At 36.5% G+C, this 17,747-nt stretch overlaps 1 non-coding gene across 1 annotated transcript; it reads left to right on the top strand.

Annotated features, from left to right (window-relative positions):
* The first annotated feature begins 12,520 nt into the window (after positions 1-12,520).
* LOC127116148 (small nucleolar RNA R71) lies at positions 12,521-12,627 on the top strand. Its single transcript, XR_007801128.1, has one exon. It is a non-coding gene; the product is annotated as a small nucleolar RNA R71 (small nucleolar RNA).
* Positions 12,628-17,747: the final 5,120 nt, after the last annotated feature.

The raw sequence follows: 17,747 nt of genomic DNA, 5'->3' as shown, positions 1-17,747 counted from the left end.
TGTCTGGATCTGTGGAGCAAGTTACCAGAACCTGCTTTGATGCCAAATGTAAGTTAGGAATGAGCCTAAGAGGGGGGGGGGGGTGAATTAGGACTTTTAGAAATTTATTCGGATTTGGTGAATAAGGTTCTTTTCTTTTCTGGATTGGTATGATGTTGAAAGCGATAAAGAGCAGAAAATAAAGAACACCAGGAATTATACTGGTTTCCCTCATAACTTGAGAGTACTCCAGTCCCCTTACAATGTGTAAGAGATTTTATTATTGTTAGATCTTCTAAAGCAAGCCTCTAACTAAGTGATCAAGAACAATCCTCTTGAAAACTTAACTTACAAGAAAAGAAAACAATCCTTCCTTTTCTTGACACTTATATCCAACAATCCTGGATTATAAGCAATATACCTAAAACCAAACAATCCTTGGTATTTAGGATTTTACAAAGTAATTGAATGAATATATGAACAATTGTATTGGATAAGACTTTAATCAATGATTAGAATCTTCTTCTATTTCAATATGAAATTTCAAAACAAAATAATCTCTAAGTGCTCAAGAGTACTTTTGAAGAAAATTATATGAAAATTGTTTTTCAAAGTATCTTAATATGAGAAATAGATCAAAATGAATGTCTAGAGATTTTGCAAATTTATTTGAAAGAGGTGAATTTTGCAATGAAAATATAAGGATCTTTTATAGTATGAATGCATCCCTTCAAACATAACATGACAATGTTTAGAAAGGAAATCAAATAATTGATCATAAAAAGATGCAAGATTTTACCATGAAAAGTTATGATGAAATGGTGCAAAGAATGGTGAAATAATTTTTCAGATTTTTCAAAATATTTCCAGCATCAATCGATTGACACACATAACCAATCGAATGACACAACTTAAAAAATGAAAAAAATATACTAAGATCAATCAATTGACATACAACATCAATCGATTGGTTCAGCTTAAAAAACGAAAAATTCTAAAACAGAGAGTTTGATCAATCGATTGTATCAATGCATCAACCGATTGACATGTCCAAAATATTGAAAAAAATTCTAAGTTAAAAAAACTTTTGAACATGCAATTTTTAAAAAATATTTTAAAATAAATAATTATGATAGAAAAGATTTAGAATGATTATTTTAATGCATGATAAAACTTTTGAGCACTAGGAGTATGATCGCGACTTTATGAGTCTATTGGGGTTAACTGCAAGTGCACAGTCTAATTGCGTAGTTTTAAAAGATATCGATCCCACAGGGACTTAATGAATCGATATACCATTTTTCTAGGGTTACTTCGTAAAGCTAAGGCGGATGATACTTTGTTGATTAGGGGGAAAAGTAAAATTAAAATTGGATCTAGATTAAATATCAAATAACGCGGATATCGGTATGTAGTTCGTCGTAATTAGGGAATCAAATCTTCGTTGGTTTCTTAGTTTTAAAATAAGTCCTTTCATTAGACACTATTGATTAAAAGCCTTTTCTCAAACTCTCGCTCTGTTGAATAGACTATGATTTTACCTTAACGTACGCTCTTACTATTTAGTTAAAACTAAAATCACTTTTTGAAAACAATAGAATCTATAGAAACTCTTTTTATTAAAATACTAACCGTTTAAACATCCTCGTCTCAAACTCTCGCTCTGTTGACTTAGATTATATGATTAAACTTAAATGCTTAACTCTCGTCCTCACATTTAACCTTTAAAAATACTTTTTGAAAATGATTAGAATTTAATTAACTCTAAAAATTGCTTTCGCCCTGATTTAAAGTTAATGTCCAATTTACACTATCCAGTCATAAGCTCAAACTGTCGTTCTATTGATTTTAACTTCTTTATGTCTTTTACTCTCGTACAAAAACTTTGGTATTAACTCTGTAAATTGATACCATAAAAAAAGTGACTATATTTTTAAACAAATTTAAACCAACTTAGTTTTGATTCCTTTATTCCGCTTACTTTACATACCGATATCTAAGTTTATTTAGCCGGACATGCTAAACAAGCCTAAACAATAATTATGCTTAAATGCAGACATATCAGACAAACAGTATAGATAAACAGCAGTATAGAGCATATATAAATTAAAACAATAAATTAATGAACCTGTAAAATTAATAGAAATCTTGGTTGTTCTCTAACTTCGATGCTTGAACACTCCACCACAAACCGGTTGGATTTGTTCTTCACAATCTTCGATCAGACAGAAAAATAAAAACGAAGGAATAAAATACTATGATCTAACGTAAGGTTAGATCCAGTAAAAGTTACACAATAGTTTCCGGTGTAGAAACTATTGTGAGAAAATTAATTGAATGCCTAAAAAATTAAGCTAACAAAGAAAAGGGAAGTAAAAATGCTAAGGTAATAAACTGCTGAAGAAAATATGGAATGCTGTAAAAATAATACATGGCGTGGAAATCTGGAAAAAAAGAGAGAGGAGCCTGGGTCAGGGCGCCACTTAAGATCTATTTATATTAATCCATCATGTAACCGTTTCCCAAAAATTCCTTCAGTAGGTTTTCTCGTGTGTCAACGAGTCAAGCGAAGAAAAAGGGCGAACGTGCTTCTGTTACGCGTCAAAGCCAAAAAAAATAGGAATGGGGGTGTGACGTTCGTCACACCCTGTGTTACGCTCGTAACACAAAGCAGAGGGGCGTGACGCTCGTCACGCCTTGTGTGGCGGTCGTCACAGCGCTTCAGCGCTTCTCCTTGTAGTTGTGGGCTGGGCTTTAGTGGAATGCTTCTTTTTGGAGAATCCTCTTTTTGCACCCCTTTTCTTTCCTTTTCACACATGCTTCAGTTTATGTTACCTGAAATAAATAGAAGGAAAATACCAAGTAATATCGAATAATATAAAATAAATCGAATCAAATAATAATATAATTTAATTAAATCGAGTCCAAAAATGTGATATTATTTCATGTTATCAAACTCCCCCATACTTAGACTTTTGCTTGTCCTCAAGCAAGATACAATGTATAAATTGATTTATAATATTAGCCAGATGAAATTTCAAAACACACATGAATTCGTACCAGGTTGCAAGTAAATCTTGTTTAGGAATAACCTGAGTTCAGTCTTGACATCAACAACTACCGTCACAACATCAGATAACCCCACCTTATGCAAACCAGTTCGAGTCATGCTATTATAGCTAGCCTAGTTCTTTTACTCTTGTTTCACCCGTTTTCATTCTAGCGAAATCACATTAAGCCCTTTATCGTTTCGCGCACATAGTGGAGTAACCAGTTAGTGATTCTGATCCCCTTTTAGCTAGAAGCTCTGGTACATATGTTGGATAACTTCGCTATTTAGTCCATTGCAAATTGTGGGGGATCGGACCGTAGTCCGCCCTACCAAGTTCACCACCAAATACCTGCTGAACCAACTCATAATGGATCTTTCATATTATGCTTTTGTAGGGTCCGCAACCTTTGGATTAAATGATCTGGTAAGGATCACCTAACTTAATTAGTGCATTTCCTTATATATTTTTTTTTATGTTGTTTTGGGAATCATTCACTTATATTCATCGGCTCTCCACGTAGTTTGCTATTAAGATGGTGCCGACTTCTCATATAAACTACTCGGGGTTACTATAAGACTAAAAGTGCAAGAAATTGGTATAATAGGTACTTATCCTGATCTAACATGTTGAGGTTTTTAGAGCGTTGAGGTGGTAATAATTTTGTCTTGATTTCACTCAAGTTTTATAAAATGAGCAACCTTTATACTTATCGAGTGTGTTAAGTGTTAAACTTTTTTTTTTGTTATGGCTCAAGAAAATTGAGGGGAATAGATAATACAAAATTTTCACACTAGGGACTCGACTTAAAATAAATATTATATATATATATATATATATATATATATATATATATATATATATATATATATATATATATATATATATATATATATATATATATATATATATATATATATATATATATATATATATATATATATATATATATATATATGTATATATATTTGAGTTAATAAAAGGGAAATAACAATGAAAGGGAAATAACATACTTGAAAGAGGAATGTTGGAAGAGAAATAATCATAACGGAAACAAAGTTTTTCCCCCCCACACTTAAATGAAACATTGTCCCCAATGTTTTAAAGAAAAGCGAAAAGAAGGGAAAAATAAATAAATATGCTCAATTCTGCCTGCGTCCTCTTGTTCTCGGACCCGGTGAGCGTTGACGAACTTCCAAGTCATCAAACCTGTTGAGCAAGTCAGTGAACCGCTGGTCGGTTATTGCATTCCTCGCTTCCTGTTGTTGTTGCATCTGGCGCATCAGTTACATCACTTCGTTATTCTGCGCATGCATAGCATCAATAGCATCCATGATGTCATCATTAGTTGCTGGCCTTCTTCTTCGACGACGTCGGGAGGATTGACCAGTTGCATTATCGGAAGGATTAAGCGGGGATGATTGTTGTTCAGGACCTTGATCACCTTGCTCCATTTCCTCAAACTCGTCCAGGGCCGGGTTTGCTTGTGTAGGCTCGGTAGGTTCGGGAGCATTCAGATCGTAGATGAATCGGTCGGGGTTGGTGACATCTGTGAGGGTAATGTTGAGCAAAACAATGCTTGGGACTTCTTGGTTATTCACCATAAGATAATACTTTCCGCCTACCCTATTTTTGATTAAGCAGCTGGAGCGACAATAGCTTATATCCATAAATAGGGGTGGCAGAGAGTGTAAATTTTGAAGTCGGTCCCCTAGATTCAGACCAAGTGCTATGGTGGTTATTAATCCTCCAATCACAAAAGGTTGGCGGCCTCTAGCACAAAGGGTACGAATATGGTGAAGCAAGAAAGCAGCGGCGTTTACCTTTGTATCCATTTCAAAGACGCAGTGGAGGAAGAATAATTCCTTCGTGTTGACTTTGCTGTTGTTGGGTCGACCAAAAATGGTGTTTTGCAGAATACGGATAAAATACCGGATAGTGGGGTTATGTATGTGCGAAGCAAGTAGTGCATCCCAGTTATTGGTTTCTACGCCGGATATTTTTCTAAAGAGGTCGAAGGCGTTTATGTGCCACTGTGAGGTCGGAGGGATTCTTGGGTGGACTTGGCCTCCTACAGGGAACTGTAGCATGGCACTCAACTGATCCTAGGATAGTGAGTACTCGGTGTTGAACATGCGGAATGTTGCGGTACCGGTTAAGTACTCGTCTTCACCGGTTGGAGTGGTGTATGAATAAGAACTTAAAAATTCTAAGGTGAGTGATGGGTAGGTAGGTTGATTTTGTGAGCAAAGAAAAGTTAAATCAGAAAGCTGAAGCATCTATTGCACACCTTGAAGTAATCCTAATTCTTGTAAACAATTTAAATCAGGATACCTGGTAGATACGACACCTCGTTGTTGGAACCGATCGAACTGCTCTCATTGATAGTTATCATCTTCAGATCGGAAGATGATATTTCCGAATTGTGGGTTCTCTCCCATATTGATAGGTAGGTTGAAAGAAGGAAAGGGGGTGAAAATGTATTTATATAGAATGGTTTGTTGGAGTGATGTGGTGTAGGAAGAAAGGTATTGTAGGTATTTATAGGAAAAGTTTTTGGAATTGGGAAGGTGAGTGGGTGAGAGAAAAATAAATGTGGATGAATGTGAGTGGAATGGTGTAAAGAGGTGGGTTGATGGGGAAAATAAAAAGGTGGGGGGGGGGGGGGGGGGGGGTTAACGGTCGTGTCCCCAACAGTCAGCAACGTTCACCTATTCTGGAGCTGTCACGCTCGTGACAGAAGGTGTTACGGGCGTCATGTGCATTTGCGTGACGACCGTGATGGCTTGTGTGACGTTCGTCACACAGGTGCTTGCAACGGTCACTGGCGCTCTGCTTACGTGGGTGCTTCATAAATTGTTTTTATTATTATTATTATTATTATTTTATTTTTTTTACTTTTAGTTTATGTTTATTTCAATTGCTATTGTAATATTTTTGAATTGCCATGCATGCTATTCTACTACACACCATAGTGTATATATATATTTTTCTCTAATAGGCAGTGTAAGTAGTAGCATAGTATATATCATCATTGGAAATTTTAGATGATGCATAAATAAAAATAACATTTAATTTAGCCAACAATTCCAATAGCTCCATAAAAATAAACATAATGTAATATATGAAAATAAAATAAAGCGTGCGGAAAATAAATCCTAAAATTAAAAATAATGTCAACAAAACTATAAATCCTAAGACTAAAACTAGCTAACTCCAATTCTTCTAACCATTTGTAGGATCTTTCGTTGGAGGGTCAAAGGAATTGACACGGCGGTTCAACTCGAGAAAATGATTTGTCATAGTACTCATGTATTGCAGAATTTCATGTCCCATCATATTTAACTCTTCTCTCATGGCAGCTTGTTCTGACATTAAAGCTTGAATAGCGGTATTATAATCATTTTCGGGCATATGATGTCTAAGATCAGGTATTGCTGATTCTGCGGACGGGATAGGATGAGGTGGAGAGGCTGCATCATGGTAACCAGTTGGTGTCTGCGGATCAGACTCAGCATAAGGAATCTGGTTGCCAGGAATCTCATAATCTTGGATGGTTTCAACAGATCTAACAGGAGAAGGTATTCCATCCAGGTTGTAAAGCTAATTGTTTCGGTCATGGACACTAGTCATCGGACTAGGCATTGTGAATAGGTAAACAACTTGGTTATTAATTACTAATTCGAACTCTTCAGGTCCCAGATTTCTGATAAACAAAGTGTTGAAAAGGAAATGTATGTTCATAGACTCAATGCCACAAAAAGGGTTCAAAGCAAGCATGGGTTGGCGCAATCCAATAGCATTAGCAATCATAGTTATCAACCCTCCTATTTGAATCGGTGCACGGTCATCTTGAATAAGGAGGTCAAAACTCGCCAGCATATAAGTGACACCATTCACTAGACGGTTCTGGGAAGCACAGAATATTATGAAGAGTTCATTACGTGATACTGTGGTAATGTTTGATCTCTTTCCAAAAAGAGTGTGTGCTAGGATTTTGTGGAAATAGCGAAAAGTCGGGTTATGTATGTTTCCAGAGAGAAACTCATGTTCCTCAGGGTCGTCATTTCCCGTTAAACTTCCCCAAAAATGCTCAAGCTCTCTATATTCAAAAAGGTCTTCTTGGCTCATGGTGAATGTATCAAAAGAAGTGGGGAACCCTAAAAGGTTAGTAAACTCTTGAATGTTAAACTGATACTCCATATTGAACATCCTGAATTGAATGAAACCTCGGTTTATTCCTTTTCCATGGTTTGGTAAATAGATCAGGGAGCTAAGGAATTCTAGAGTTAGCCTTCGGTAAGTAACAAATTGTCTGCGAATAGGAGTGGTTTCCCACCCTATTTGATTCAGCAGATACATGACACTATCTCTTAGCCCCAGTACGATCATTGCATCTTCATCAGCATAGAAGGTTGGGTGCATCTCTCTCTCAGAAAGTTCTTCAAATTTTTGTCTCTGAGCTCTCCCTCTGAATTTGATACCCATGCGGTCAATATGTGCCATCAGGTTAGAGTTAACTAAAGAAAAGGAAAACAAGAGTTTTAGTCAGGATTTGGCCAAATGCCGAAAGAAGAAAAGAAGAAAAATTTATAAAACAAAATAAATGAGGAATGGATACTGAATAAAATCAAAAAGAATAATAAAATAAAAATAGAAAATAAAATAGAAAGTTAAGGGTTGTCTCCCACGAAGCGCTTTGTTTAATGTCGCAAGCTCGACATAAAACTATTAAATGTTAATCTATAAATTCTGAAGACATTACGTCTAGGTGCAGGACTTGCGAGTCTTCATTGTTCTCAGCATAATGATAATGTTTTAGACGCTGCCCGTTTACGATAAATGGTTCAATAGATTTTCCTTTAATTTCTACAGCTCCACTGGGAAAGACATTGGTGATTTGGAAAGGGCCTGACCATCTAGATCGTAGCTTTCCTCGGAATAACTTAACTCTAGAGTTAAACAATAGGACTACATCGCCTTGTTTGAAAGTTTTTCTTGATATACGTTTATCATGCCATTTTTTCGTTCTTTCCTTGTAGATTCTGGCATTTTCGTATGTGTCTTGTCTAAGTTCCTCTAATTCGTTTATATCAAGGATTCGCTTTTCACCGGCGGCCTTATAGTTTAAATTTAAATTTTTAATAGCCCAATAGGCCTTATGTTCTAACTCTACTGGGAGGTGGCAAGATTTTCCATAAATAAGCTTAAATGGGGTTGTTCCTATGGGAGTTTTGTAAGCGGTTCAATAAGCCCATAAAGCTTCAGGTAATTTTGATGACCAGTCTTTTCTTGACGTAGCGACTGTTTTTTTCCAATATCTGTTTAATTTCTCTATTAGACACTTCCACTTGTCCACTAGTTTGAGGATGGTAAGGTGTTGCTACTCGATGTTTTACACCATACTTAAACAATAATTTTTCGAGTATCTTAGATATGAAATGCGATCCACCATCACTAACGACTATTCTTGGGACACCAAATCTTGGAAAGATTATATTCTTAAAGAGTCTAGTTACTACTCGTGTGTCGTTTGTTGGAGAAGCTATAGCCTCAATCCATTTTGATACGTAGTCAACAGCTACGAGTATGTACTTGTTACAAAAGAAGGTGGAAAAGGTTCCATGAAATCTATTCCCCACACATCGAAAATTTCTACTTCCAAAATGCCTTTTTGTGGCATCTCGTCACGTCTAGATATGTTTCTTGTGCGTTGACACCTATCACATTTCTTGACAGCAGCATGCACATCCTTCCATATGCTTGGCCAATAAAGACCGGCTTGTAGGATTTTAGAGCAAGTCTTGGATGTACTTGCGTGTCCACCATAAGGAGCGGAATGACAATGTTGGATTATACTTTCTACCTCTTCTTCAGGTATACACCGACAGAAAATACCATCGGGGCCTCTTTTGAAAAGTAAAGGGTCGTCCCAATAATAATGTTTTATGTCATGGAAGAATCGTTTCTTTTGTTGGTATGATAAATCAAGTGGAACCACTCCGGCGGCTAAATAATTGACAAAATCAGCGTACCATGGTGTAACGCATACAGCCAAGGTGGTCTCTACCTGTTCATCAGCTCTATTTTCTTCCAAATTAGCTATAAGTTTATCGTACGAGAAATCATCGTTGATCGATGTTCTTTCCGGTTCCAGGTTTTCAAGTCTAGAGAGGTGATCTGCTACTACGTTTTCAGTTCCTTTTTTATCTTTGATTTCCAAATCAAATTCTTGTAACAACAAGATCCACCTTAGGAGTCTAGGTTTAGCGTCCTTTTTTGTTAAGAGGTACTTAATGGCAGCGTGGTCAGTGTAAATGATTATTTTAGCTCCGACCAAGTAAGAACGAAATTTATCTAGTGCAAATACAACTGCTAAAAGTTCTTTCTCGGTCGTGGCGTAATTCATTTGCGCTTCATCTAGAGTTCTACTCGCATAATATATGACGTGAAGTTTTTTATCCTTTCGTTGTCCTAAAACAGCGCCTACGGCGTAGTCACTTGCGTCACACATTATTTCGAATGGTTCATTCCAATCCGGGGTCTGCATTATGGGCGCGGAGATCAATGCTTGTTTAAGTGTTTGAAATGCTTCTAAGCATTTATTGTCAAAGATGAATTCAGCATCTTTCATTAATAGTCCGGTTAAAGGTTTAGTTATTTTAGAGAAATCTTTAATGAATCGTCGGTAAAAACCGGCATGTCCTAAGAAGCTTCGTACTTCTCTCACAGTTTTCGGAGGTTGAAGGTTTTCGATTACTTCTATTTTGGCTTTGTCTACTTCAATTCCTCTATTTGATATGATGTGTCCTAAAACAATTCCTTCTTGTACCATAAAGTGACATTTTCCCCAATTGAGTACTAGGTTTACTTTTACACATCGTTCTAGAACTCTTTCTAGGTTTTCAAGGCATTCTTCAAAACTTTGTCCGCATACGGAAAAGTCATCCATAAAGACTTCCATGATGTTTTCGAGAAAATCGGCGAATATTGCCATCATGCACCTTTGGAAGGTTGCAGGAGCATTGCACAAGCCAAACGACATTCGTCGATAAGCGAAGGTACCAAAAGGACATGTGAACGTTGTTTTTTCTTGGTCATCAGGATGAATTGGTATTTGAAAGAAGCCTGAGTAACCGTCTAGATAGCAGAAATGAGAATGCTTGGCTAATCGTTCTAACATCTGGTCTATGAATGGTAAAGGAAAATGATCTTTTCGGGTTGCTTTGTTTAGCTTTCTATAATCAATGCATATTCTCCATCCCGATTCGATTCGTTTGGTTATAGTTTCTCCTTTTTCATTTTCGATTACGGTTATACCCCCTTTCTTTGGTACTACGTGTACAAGGCTAACCCATTTTCTATCGGATATAGGATATATGATACCTGCCTCTAATAACTTTGTTACTTCCTTCTTCACTACCTCACTCAGGATCGGGTTTAGTCTCCTCTGATGTTCCCTAGAAGTTTTACAGTCTTCTTCTAGCATGATGCGGTGCATACAAATAGAAGGACTTATTCCTTTGAGATCGGTGATGTTGTATCCTAGTGCGGTTGGATATTTTCTTAAGATATGTAGGAGTTTTTCGGTTTCGAGTTTTCCTAGGTCTGCATTGACTATCACTGGTCGTTCAAGTTCTAAGTCTAGGAATTCATATCTCAGATTTTTGGGAAGTGTTTTCAGGTCGAGGGTTGGTTTCTTAAGGCATTGCGTAGGATCCGATGTTACTGCTAAACATTGGTTTAATCTGTCTTTTGCACGATAGTCGGGCAAATCATCATTTTCTAATTCTGTTTCTTTTATGCATTCATCGATGATATCCATGAAGTAACATGTGTCATCTATTGCAGGTGCTTTCAAAAATTTGGAAAGGATGAACTCAATTTTATCTTCTCCTACTTCGAAAGTGAGTCGTCCTCATTTTACGTCTATGATAGCACCGGCGGTTGCTAAGAATGGTCTTCCCAATATAATGGGTGTAACTTCATCTTCTCTTATGTCCATAATTATAAAATCGGTGGGAATGTAGAATTGACCTACGCGCACGGGAACGTTTTCAAGAATTCCTACGGGATATCTAACGGAACGATCTGCTAATTGCACAGACATTTTAGTTGGTCTTAATTCTCCCATTTCAAGTCTCTTGCATATGGACAAGGGCATAACACTGATACCGGCTCCTAAATCGCATAAAGCTTTGTCTATGAAAATTTTTCCTATATGACAGGGTATAGAGAAACTACCAGGGTCTTTAAGTTTAGGAGGCATATTCTGGATTATTGCGCTACACTCAGCAGTGAGTGTAACAGTTTCGCTCTCTTCAAGTTTCCTTTTATTAGATAGAATTTCTTTTAAGAACTTAGCATATGAAGGCATCTGTGTAATAGCTTCTGTAAAAGGAATGGTGACGTTTAATTCTTTCAGTAAGTCAACAAATTTTTTAAATTGGCCCGCATTTTTTGTTTTAATTTTCCTCTGAGGATAAGGGATAGGTGGTTTGTAAGGAGGTGGAGGTACATAAGGTTCTTTGTTTTCTGCGGTATCCTTATTACACTTTTCCTTTTCCTTAGGTTTACTTTCTTCCTCAGTTGACTTTTTAGAGTTTTGGTTCTCAATCCTTGGGTCAGACGGTCCCTCTACCTCTGTTCCACTTCTTAATATAATTGCATGAGCGTGGCTTTTCGGGTTAGGTTGGGGCTGTCCAGGAAATGTACCAGTTGGGGCAGCAGTAGGCGCTTGTTGTTGAGCTACTTGCGAGATTTGTGTTTCCAGCATTTTGTTATGGGTAGCCAGGGCATCTACTTTACTTGCTAGTTGTTTAATTTGTTCGTTAGGGTGTACATTCTGGTTTAAGAACTCTTTATTGGTTTGCTGTTGAGAAGCTATGAAGTTCTCCATCATGATTTCCAAATTGGATTTTCTAGGAACGTTATTGTTAGGTGTAGATGAGGTCGGCTTTTGATATCCAGGAGGTATAGCTGGGGCTTGACTGGGAGCTTGTCCTGGTGCGTATAAAGCATTATTACTCTTATATGAAAAATTAGGATGGTTCTTCCAGTTTGAGTTATAGGTATGCGAGTAAGGATTTCCTTGAGCGTAGTTCACTTGCTCTGCTTGGATTCCTGTTAGGAGTTGACAATCTGTAGGAGTGTGACCTTGAATTCCACAGACTTCGCAATTTTGAGTTACGGCAACCACGGTGGCTGGAGGTGATACATTTAAACTTTCAATTTTCTGGGCAAGAGCATCCACTTTTGCGTTAACATGATCAAGGCTACTTATCTCGTACATGTCTGTTTTCGTTTGAGGTTTTTCTACCATCGTTCGGTCGCTTCCCCACTGGTAATGGTTTTGGGCCATGCTTTCGATAAGTTGATAAGCGTCAGCATAAGGTTTATCCATAAGCGCACCACCTGCGGCGGTGTCTATTGTTAACCTTGTGTTGTATAAGAGACCATTATAGAAGGTATGAATTACTAACCAGTCCTCTAAACCATGGTGTGGACAAAGTCTCATCATGTCTTTGTATCTTTCCCATGCTTCGAAAAGAGACTCGTTATCTTTTTGTTTAAATCCATTTATCTGGGCTCTTAACATAGCTGTTTTGCTTGGAGGAAAATATCAGGCAAGAAAGACTTTCTTCAACTCATTCCATGTGGTGACTGAGTTGGAGGGAAGAGACTGAAGCCATCTTCTAGCTTTATCTCTTAACGAGAAAGGAAAGAGACGAAGTCGAATTGCCTCTGAAGTGACACCATTAGCTTTAACAGTATCAGTGTATTGGACGAATACAGATAAATGAAGGTTTGGATCCTCGGTAGGATTTCCAGAAAATTAGTTCTGTTGCACTGCCTGCAACATCGAAGGTTTAAGTTCGAAGTTGTTTGCTTCGATTGCGGGTGGAGCAATACTCGAATGCGGCTCGTCTTGTGATGGAGCGGCGTAATCTCGAAGAGCACGAGCTGGTTCTGCCATCTCGGGTATCGGCGAAGGAAGAAGATTTTTGAGATCAGGAATTTCGATTGGAGGAAGATTGTTTACAGCACGATACTCCTGAATTCGTCGTAAGACTCGGAGATATCGTTCAACGTCGTTGATTCGTAAGTAATACGGTTTGCCTTGTGAGCGAGTGTGTGGCATACAAATCAAATAAAAAGAAGGAAAAATAAAAATTGCCTTAGTCTCTACAGTGTAACAGAAGAGTTACGATATCGACTAAATAAAAGTCCCCGGCAACGGCGCCAAAAACTTGATCACGACTTTATGAGTCTATTGGGGTTAACTGCAAGTGCACAGTCTAATCGCGTAGTTTTAAAAGATATCGATCCCACAGGGACTTAATGAATCGATATACCATTTTTCTAGGGTTACTTCGTAAAGCTAAGGCGGATGATACTTTGTTGATTAGGGGGAAAAGTAAAACTAAAATTGGATCTAGATTAAATATCAAATAACGCGGATATCGTTATGTAGTTCTTCGTAATTAGGGAATCAAATCTTCGTTGGTTTCTTAGTTTTAAAATAAGTCCTTTCATTAGACACTATTGATTAAAAGCCTTTTCTCCAACTCTCGCTCTGTTGAATAGACTATGATTTTACCTTAACGTACGCTCTCACTATTTAGTTAAAACTAAAATCACTTTTTGAAAACAATAGAATCTATAGAAACTCTTTTTATTAAAATACTAACCGTTTAAACATCCTCGTCTCAAACTCTCGCTCTGTTGACTTAGATTATATGATTAAACTTAAATGCTTAACTCTCGTCCTCACATTTAACCTTTAAAAATACTTTTTGAAAATGATTAGAATTTAATTAACTCTAAAAATTGCTTTCGCCCTGATTTAAAGTTAATGTCCAATTTACACTGTCCAGTTAAAAGCTCAAATTGTCGTTCTATTGATTTTAACTTCTTTATGTCTTTTACTCTCGTACAAAAACTTTGGTATTAACTCTGTAAATTGAGACCATAAAAAGAGTGACTATATTTTTAATAAAATTTAAACCGACTTAGTTTTGATTCCTTTATTCCGCTTACTTTACATACCAATATCTAAGTTTATTTAGCCGGACATGCTAAACAAGCCTAAACAATAATTATGCTTAAATGCAGCCATATCACACAAACAGTATAGATAAACAGCAGTATAGAGCATATATAAATTAAAACAATAAATTAATGAACCTGTAAAATTAATAGAAATCTTGGTTGTTCTCTAACTTCGATGCTTGAACACTCCACCACAAACCGGTTGGATTTGTTCTTCACAATCTTCGATCAGACAGAAAAATAAAAACGAAGGAATAAAATACTATGATCTAACGTAAGGTTAGATCCAGTAAAAGTTACACAATAGTTTCTAGTGTAGAAACTATTGTGAGAAAATTAATTGAATGCCTAAAAAGTTAAGCTAACAAAGAAAAGGGAAGTAAAAATGCTAAGGTAATAAACTACTGAAGAAAATATGGAATGCTGTAAAAATAATGCACGGCGTGGAAATCTGGAAAAAAAGAGAGAGGAGCCTGGGTCAGGGCACCACTTAAGATCTATTTATATTAATCCATCATGTAACCGTTTCCCAAAAATTCCTTCAGTAGATTTTCTCGTGTGTCAACGAGTCAAGCGAAGAAAAAGGGCGAACGTGCTTCTGTTACGCGTCAAAGCCAAAAAAATAGGAATGGGGGTGTGACGTTCATCACACCCTGTGTTACGCTCGTAACACAAAGCAGAGGGGCGTGACACTCGTCACGCCTTGTGTGGCGGTCGTCACAGCGCTTCAGCGCTTCTCCTTGTAGTTGTGGGCTGGGCTTTAGTGGAATGCTTCTTTTTGGAGAATCCTCTTTTTGCACCCCTTTTCTTTCCTTTTCACACATGCTTCAGTTTATGTTACCTGAAATAAATAGAAGGAAAATACCAAGTAATATCGAATAATATAAAATAAATCGAATCAAATAATAATATAATTTAATTAAATCGAGTCCAAAAATGTGATATTATTTCATGTTATCAGAGTATATTGTCAAGAGTTTCATATACCTTTATTAGATCCATGAAAACTTGAGCAATTGTTGAAGTGATCTTCTTTTTCCATTCTTTTGTTATGGAGAGCTTTATATGTTGTCTTCATCAAAACCTTGTAGGAAGCTTGTCTTCACACATACCTATTATGGAAAAAGACTCCTTATGATCTGTGCAAGGGAAGGAAACCAAACATTGCTTATTTTCATCCTTTTGGATGCTGTTGTTTTATTTTGAACACTAAAGACAATTTGAACAAATTTGACTCAAAGGCACAAAAGTGTATTATGTTGGGATACTCAAAATTTTCTAAAGGATATATAGTATACAATGCAAAAACACAAATTATAGAAGAATTAATTCCTGTAATATTTCATGATAAGGTTGACTCTGAAAAGTCAAAGTTAGTTGAGAATTTTGCAGATCTGGAGATCACGCTTGTAGGTTCTAATGAAAAGACAAATGACTCTGAAGAAGCTGAAAGAGGAACTTTAGAAGCACCTGAAAGAACAATCAATCAAAAAAGACAAAGAATTAGGGAGAATGTTTCTGAAGAACTGATTCTTGGAAACAAGGATGAACTTGTCAGAACAAGATCAACATTCAAAGTTTCTGAAGAAACACTTTTGCGACTAGTATCTCTGATAGAGCCAACATCCTGTGAAGAAGCTCTTCAAGATAAAGAATGGATTCTGGCAATGAAAGAAGAACTTGATCAGTTTTTCAAAAATGACGTTTGGGATCTTGTACAAAGACCCAAGGGAACCCATATGATTGGAACTAAATGGGTTTACAGAAACAAGCTAAACAAAAAGGGTGAAGTTGTCAGAAACAAAGCACGGTTGATGGCACAAGGTTATAGTCAACAAGAAGGAATTAACTACAATGAAACCTTTGCTCCAGTTGCGAGGTTAGAATTTATCTGTCTCCTTGTATCTTTTGCTGTAAATTATTCCATTAAACTATATCAAATGGATGTCAAAAGTACGTTTCTGAATGGTTACACTTCTGAAGAAGGGTATGTCTATCAACCTCTTGGCTTTGACAATTCAAAACTTCTAGAACATATTTTTAAACTTAAGAAATCTCTTTATGATCTGAAGCAAGCTCCCCGAGCTTGGTATGAAACACTTAGTTCATTTCATCTGGAAAATGATTTTATCAGAGGCAAAGTGGACTCCACTCTCTTCTGTAAAAACATCAGAAATAATCTTATGATTTGTCATATTTATGTTGATGACATAATATTTGGTTCTGCTAACCCCTCTGTTTGTCAAGAATTTTCTGAGTTAATGCAAGCATAATTTGAGATGAGCCTAATGCAAGAACTGAAGTTCTTTATGGAAATTCAAATCAATCAAACATCAGAAGTCACGTATGTCTACCAAAGCAAATACATTAAAGAATTTCTGAAGAACTTTGACATGTCAGAAAGCAAGCCAGCCAAGACTCCCATGTATCCTACTTACATTCTGGAGAAGGAAAAGGTAAGTAAAAAGGTTTCTCAGAAACTCTATCATGGTATGATAGGTTCTCTCTTTTATCTGATTGTTTCGAATCCAGATATATTATTTAGCGTATGTCTATGTGCTAGATTTCAGTCAGATCCTAGGGAATCTCACTTAACTGCTATTTAGAGAATCCTTAGGTATCTGAAATGAACACTTAACCTTGGCCTAATGCATAAGAAAACATCAGAGTATAGGCTTTCTGGGTATTGTGATGCAGATTACGCTGGAGACAAATTAGAATGCAAAAGCACATTTGGGAACTGTAAGTTTTTGGGAGGAAACCTCATCTCATGATCAAGTAAAAGACAGTCAACCATTGCACTCTCAACTGCAGAAGCATAGTACATTTCAACCTCACTGTGCATCACTTAGATGCTCTAGATGAAGAATTAGCTTGAGGACTTTCAGATTTGTGAGAGTAACATCCATATCTTCTATGATAATACTGCTGCTATTTTTTAAAGTAAGAATCCAATTTTACATTCCAGAGCGAGGCACATAGAAATTAAATATCATTTTATCATAGATTATGTTCAGAAAGGGATAATTATTTTAAAATTCATAGGTACAGACCATCAATGGGCTGATATCTTTACAAAACCCATAGCTAAACGTAGATTTCTTTTCATTCTGAAAAACTTAAATATGACAGATTGCCCATAATGAATATGAACATGTGTTTCCCATCTCTGATGTTAAATTAGAATCTGACTCAAACAAATGATGTTTATCTGTTTCTAGTTTTGATACTTCTACAAGTCAGAGGATATCTTTATCAAAAACCTTCTGATCCAGAAACCTTTTGGTATTCTTGACTTCAGAAACATCAATATGTGGTCTCTCAAACGTGTGGCTCTGGATCTTCTAGACACCTGTCTAGATCAGAACTCAAGGGCCAAACTATTGAGATCCCCTCGAGCAGTATGCACATCTTGAGATTAAACACCCATCATTAGCTGCATTTAATTCTCCCCACGCTTGTCAACTCAGTTTTTAGCAATATTAATTATTTTTGTTGCCTCTCTTGTTAACGCTGTCGTTGATGCATGTTTTTGAAATAATGTTATATACTTCCACATTTCACACATTCATACTTTTACTACTCACAACTTACACAAACCCTTAAACTCAACTTTACACAAACCCACAACTTTCTCTCAACAAGTGTTTGAATACTCCCAACTTT

Source organism: Lathyrus oleraceus, chromosome 1, assembly GCF_024323335.1.
Source record: "Lathyrus oleraceus cultivar Zhongwan6 chromosome 1, CAAS_Psat_ZW6_1.0, whole genome shotgun sequence".
In the NCBI taxonomy this organism is placed as follows: Eukaryota; Viridiplantae; Streptophyta; class Magnoliopsida; order Fabales; family Fabaceae; genus Lathyrus; species Lathyrus oleraceus.
This window is presented reverse-complemented; position numbering and strand designations above follow the sequence as displayed.